The sequence below is a fragment of the Phoxinus phoxinus genome (genome assembly GCF_949152265.1).
Source record: "Phoxinus phoxinus genome assembly, chromosome: 16".
In the NCBI taxonomy this organism is placed as follows: domain Eukaryota; kingdom Metazoa; phylum Chordata; class Actinopteri; order Cypriniformes; family Leuciscidae; genus Phoxinus; species Phoxinus phoxinus.
Window position 1 is genome coordinate 2,426,701 of NC_136891.1, and position 6,306 is coordinate 2,433,006.

A 6,306-nucleotide genomic window follows, 5' to 3' on the forward strand; every position below is an offset into this window, starting at 1 on the left:
TCTATCTATCTATCTATCTATCTATCTATCTATCTATCTATCTATCTATCTATGAGTTTCTTTTATCAAAAGAGCACAATAAAGTGAACATATGAATGGTTTTTTAATCAAAATGTGTTAAATTTTAAATCATGTCTCTTAGGACTTTTTTTTCTGTAGAATATTTTCTGAACTGATGATCATTTTAATCACTTTCCAGTTAAACTTTTGTAAAATCCCTTTAGATTTGTCTGAAAACATACATTTAAATTGGAAAACTGCTAGTATATTTCACAGGCAATTCCAAGTAAAACATTGAATTAAACGTTAGTTTTGGAAGCAGAAAAACTGACATTTTGTGTTTTTGTATTCCAATAATATTTTTATCTGAGTTTTATTTACAAGTTACAAGTTTTTTTCAGTAGTAACACTTTACAATAACGTCCTATTAGTTAATGTTTGTTATTAAACTAACATTGAGCAATGCATTTGTTACTGTATTTTTGATTCTTTGCTAAAGTTAGTTAACAGGTCCATTAACATTTACATTAAATTGAATAAATGCTGTAGAAGTATTGTTCACTAACCAATGAAGTATAGTATAGAAAAACTTTCTTAAATTACAACACAAGCACGTTGAATTCTTCTATGAGAGTTCATAAGGTGCTGCCGACACATTTAATGGTTGAATACGTGCAAGTGCGTCCGTCATTCCTGATTTTTTCCCATGTGTTGAACAGGGTGTGAACCAACAAATCCCAGAATCATTAATCTTCCCGCTAGTGGATCAGTGTAAACGCTCGCGTGATCATTTGTTCATTTTTTAAAGCTGAAAAACGTCAAGGGGGAAAAGGGAGAGAAGACACTTTTTTTCTTCTCTCACATTTTGGGCCCATTAACCAAATAGGTGCTCAGGAAAACATTAAAATAAAACCCGCCGCCCAGGCGCAGTGATTGCTACTTCCTCAGCCTTTCCACTTCATTGATGGTTATGTGAGTTAAAACAAGGCACGTAATGGAGACCCTGCGGGCCCCGGGGACTAATTAGAGTCACATGACTTCCTCCTGGGCTTCCATGAAAATAACTCCATCACAATGGTCTGTGATATTAATATCAGCTTTGGGAAAGTCAAGCCTCCGCTCATGAGGAGGGATCCGCTCGAACAAACCCAAGAATGCACAGCATCTGAGAGAGAGAGAGAGAGAGAGAGAGAGAGAGAGAGAGAGAGAGAGAGAGAGAGAGAGAGAGAGATTGAGGAAACCCTTGTTTGCTGCCAACAGAAGTGGAATCGCAAACTGTGGAGGAACGATTTAAAGGGGTGGTTGATTATGATTTGACTTTTCTAGCTGTAGTTAGTGTGTAATGTTGCTGTTTGATCATAAACAACATCTGCAAAGTTACAGCGCTCAAAGTTCAAAGTAAAGGGAGATATTTGCTTTAAAAAAATAGTTTTTTAAGGACTACAACAAACGGCTGACAGGAACTACACGACATTCCTCCCGGGTTAGTGACATCACAACCCTAGAATTTACATAAACCCCGCCCCCGGAACACGATTTATAGATTATCATGACAGAATATGCTAATCAATGACTAGAAGATACCTACACATAAGCTTCATAAATTGATCAACTAACCATTCAGAAATGTCCTGTTCTTCTACATGTTGTCTCTTCTTCTGGAGTCTCTCCATCACAGTCAATCCGGTTTGAACATAAAAGGCTAAAGGTTTTTGAACTTTTCAGTGCATATGTGTGTGTGTGTGTGTGTGTGTGAGTGCAAATTGGCTTTTCACATGTCTAGAATTTTGACATTGATACCATATGGAAAAAGCTGGCATTTAGATATTTTTAATATCTCATAATTTGGTAGCCGGTATATTAGGCTGCTGTCACTTTAAGACCTGACGCACGGCTCCATTATACTGTTTTATCTAGCCAATATACTTGTCTTTATGTGCACGCACTTTGGGTGTGAGCACAAAATCTGCAGGAATGAGTAAAATGATGCTGAATTCGCCCAATCCCATGGAATAATGTAAGCCCTGTAACACCAACATCCGGAGGAAATGAAATAAGTGTGTAAAAGGACGCGGGTGTGTGTGTGACTCGCTGTCGGAGAGATGAGAGAGAGAGAGAACACAGAAGAGTTTCAGATATTTCAGTATCGATATTTCTGTCAGGATCACTATCGTCGAATACGATTGACAATTAGCATAGAGTTTGGATTGGCTGTATGGTTCTGGGCAGCCTAAGTAATAATACCCCCCCCCCCCCCCCCCCCACACTGTAAAAAAAATATTTTTATGATTTGTTATCACAACTTTTTATCTTTTGTCAAATCTACTTCGATAACTAATGTGTGAAGATAACACTATTTTGAGTTTCTGTTTATTAAACCATTCTTCTTCATTGTATTAACTCAAATTTTTAATTACAACTGCCATTTATTTCTAAAATTTTGGAGAAGGTGGTTTTAACTCAGCTGCTTCCATACCTTAACTCAACAGAGATTCTAGAGCCATTTCAATCTGGGTTCACAGCCCATCACAGTACTGAGACAGCCCTGTTAAAGGTGACAAATGACTTGTTGCTCACTCTTGACTCAGGTGATAATGCCATTTTGGTCCTGTTAGATCTTAGTGCTGCATTCGACACTGTAGACCACGGTATATTACTAGAACGTCTCGAACAATGGGTTGGCATTAAGGGTATAGCTCTTAACTTATTTCACTCTTACCTCCACCAAAGATCTTTTTCTGTATCTATAGGCCAGTATTCTTCATCTTCTGCACCTGCGTCTTATGGTGTCCCTCAGGGATCCATTCTGGGTCCAGTACTTTTCTGTCTCTACATGCTCCCTCTAGGTAATATCATCCGAAAATTCAATATTTCATTCCATTTCTATGCAGATGACTCCCAACTGTACATCCCACTCAAATCTGACAAATCCATGCAGCAACTTCTAGACTGTTTGAAAGAAATTAAAATCTGGATGGCTAACAATTTCCTACAGTTAAATGACAACAAAACTGAGGTTATTGTTTTTGGCCCTTCAAAGTCAAAAAACTCGATCCCTGTCAACTTTGGCTCCCTTGCCCCCTATGTTAAATCACATGCACGTAACCTGGGTGTGATTTTAGACTCCCATCTTAACCTGCACAAACAAATATCATCTGTTGTAAAGGCTAGCTTTTATCAATTAAGAATAATTTCCAAACTTAAGTCTGTCTTGTCATACAATGATCTGGAAAAAGTCATCCATGCGTTTATAACCTCCCGCCTAGATTATTGTAACTCTCTTTACTTTGGTCTCCCTCTAACACTGGTCGCACGGCTTCAGATGGTCCAAAATGCAGCGGCTAGGCTGCTCACGAATACAAAAAAACGTGAACACATTACACCTGTTCTAGCCTCCTTGCACTGGCTTCCAATCCAATCTAGGATACAATTTAAAATACTGTTGATGGTTTTTAAAGCTCTTCACGCTCTGGCCCCCAGCTACATAGCTGGTATTATTCATCCACATGTAGCCCCCAGGTCCCTTAGATCCTCTAGCCAAGGTCTCCTTCATGTTCCTCGGTCCCGGCTTAAGCAAAAAGGTGACAGAGCCTTTTCTGTTGCTGGCCCTCAGCTGTGGAACCAACTGCCACCTGAGATTAGAAATGCCCCATCAATCACAATTTTTAAAACTAAGCTCAAAACTCACCTGTTTACATTGGCCTTCCCTGTGTTTTAACTGTCTTACCTTGCTATGTCTGTAAGTAATTGTTTTCCTCTTGATTTTAGCTTAAATTACTGATTGAAAGTGTAATTACTTATTGTATTTGTATTTTTTACTTTTATTATTCAGTGGCTACTGCGCTATGTACAGCACTTTGGTCAGCGCGAGCTGTGTTTAAATGTGCTATAAAAATAAATTTTACTTACTTACTTACTTTTACAACGAACTAAAAATGTTAAGGCAACAAGGTAACTTGCTTTTTTAAGTTAAACCAACATTTTTTTTACAGTGTAGGGTAAACCGAACAGAACCAACATGAATATATTGCAGATATCATTAATTAAAGATTTTAAAGTACAACGTAATGCGAGAATTTATTCTGATTCGAGGGGAATCAGAACGCCAGAGACAGGTGGAGCTGGGGAGGGAGGGGGGTAATCCGCTCCGGAGAAACCCGACAGCTGCTGATAATACTGAAGAGTTTATATATGTATACAGTGAGTAGGGGTGGGGGAAAAAATCGATTCTTAGATGCATCGCGATGCGGATGTGGACGATTCTGAATCGATTCACAAATGCCAAAAATTGATTTTCCAAAAAAATAAAAAAAATAAAAATTTTTTTTTGAAAATCGATAATAACGTAATATTGACGGAACGCAAAAGACGGAACTCTGAAGCGTGGAAACAATATTGTCAAAGCTTCCACCCGGCTCGGAAAGGGCAAAGCGCATTACACAATCAATCGCAACTTTTATTGCCAAGGATTTGCATCTAGTCGTTGAGAACCAGGGCTTTCGCGCTATGTTGCACACTTTGGAGCCGAGATACAACGTCCCATCTCGGAGATATTTTACAGACACAGCGATCCCCACACTCTACAACAAGACCAAAACCGAAGTCATGGAATCACTGAAGAAAGCGGGTAGGATCGCTGTAACGTGATGCGTGGACATCCGTATTTTATGTTAATAGAGATTCAGAAGATGTTGAAGTTTGTTATAATTTGTTATTGTTGTGATTTTTACTGTAGTGAATTTACTGTTGTGAAATGGAAAATCAATAATCGCTAATCGAGAATCGTTAATAATCGAAAATCGACTGTAATCGAATCGGGACTTCAATAAGCGTAATCGAATCGAATCGGGAAATCAGACAGATCAACCACCCCAAACAGTGAGAGGCGTCGTATTCCTATAGGTAGAGGATCAGCTGAGAGTCACTGATGCGAGCTTGACCCGCCAGAACTGCCGCTACGCTCGATGTATCGTACAATCATTCATTTTGATCAAGCCGCAAAAGTGGCTAGTAGGAGTGACTGTGTTACACGCCACTGCTGAAATACACACGGGTGTTAATGGGTGTTAATGTCAAGCCCTGTATACATATATAACATGGTTTGTGCCTCACTGTTTATATACACACTCACCGGCCACTTTATTAGGAACACTTAGTACCGATTTGGACCTGCTTTTGCCTTCAGAACTGCCTTAATTCTTCATGTCAGGGATTCAACAAGGTGCTGCAAACATCCCTCAGAGATTTTGCTCCATATTGTCATGATCACATCACAGTTTCTGCAGATTTGTTGGATCTGAACATCCATGATGTGAATCTCTCGCTCCTCCACATCTCGAAGCTGATCTACTGGACTGAGATCTGGAGACTGTGGAGCCGGTTGAGTTTAGAGACTCACTGTCATGATCAAGAAACCAGTTTGATGTTGTGACGTGTGTGTTATCATGCTGGAAGTACATCAGAAGATGCTCATAAAGAGATGGACATGATCAGCAACAATACTCAGGTGTAAATGAAGCTCAGTTGGTACGAAGTGTGTCAATAAACCTCCATTACAGCGTCAGCACCTGAACCGCTGACACGAGACAGGATCATCCATGCTTTCATGTTGTTTTCACCAAATTCTGACCCGAACATCTGAACGACCGCAGAAATCCAGACTCATCAGACCAGGCAACGCTTCTCCAGTCTTCTATAGTCCAGTTTTAGAGTCTGTGTGAATTATAGCCTCAGTTTTCTGTTCTCAGCTGACAGGAGTGACACCGGTGTGTTTTCACTGGATATTTTCTCTATTTCGGATCATTCTCTGTAAACCCCAGAGATGATTGTGTGTGAAAATCCCAGAAGATCAGCAGTTTCTGAAACACTCAGACCAGCAACAACTACGCCACGTTCAGAGTCACTTAAACCTTTCTTCTCTATTCTGATGCTTCAGAATATGCATTTATACAGTATACTGTATATATATATTATTGTAAATAAACAGTAATCATTAAAGCAAAATTAATGATTGTGCAAATTATTTTTTGTGCTTTGTGCTATTTTTTTGATTGTGCTAAAAAGACTTTCTGAACACACAGGTCAGATTATTAGCATTTAATCACAGCGTAACACGTAAAGCACATTGACATTTTACTCAGATTAGATCACATTTTCCAGCAAATGAAGCTGAAAGAAGGTCCTGTACAATTTGCAACCACCACATTTAAGGACCAATAAAAGACGCAGGTGGTTAAAAAAAATGAATAATAATTTTTGTCTGTAGAGCCTCTTTTAAAACCCTCTATTCTCATATGAAGCCGTCAT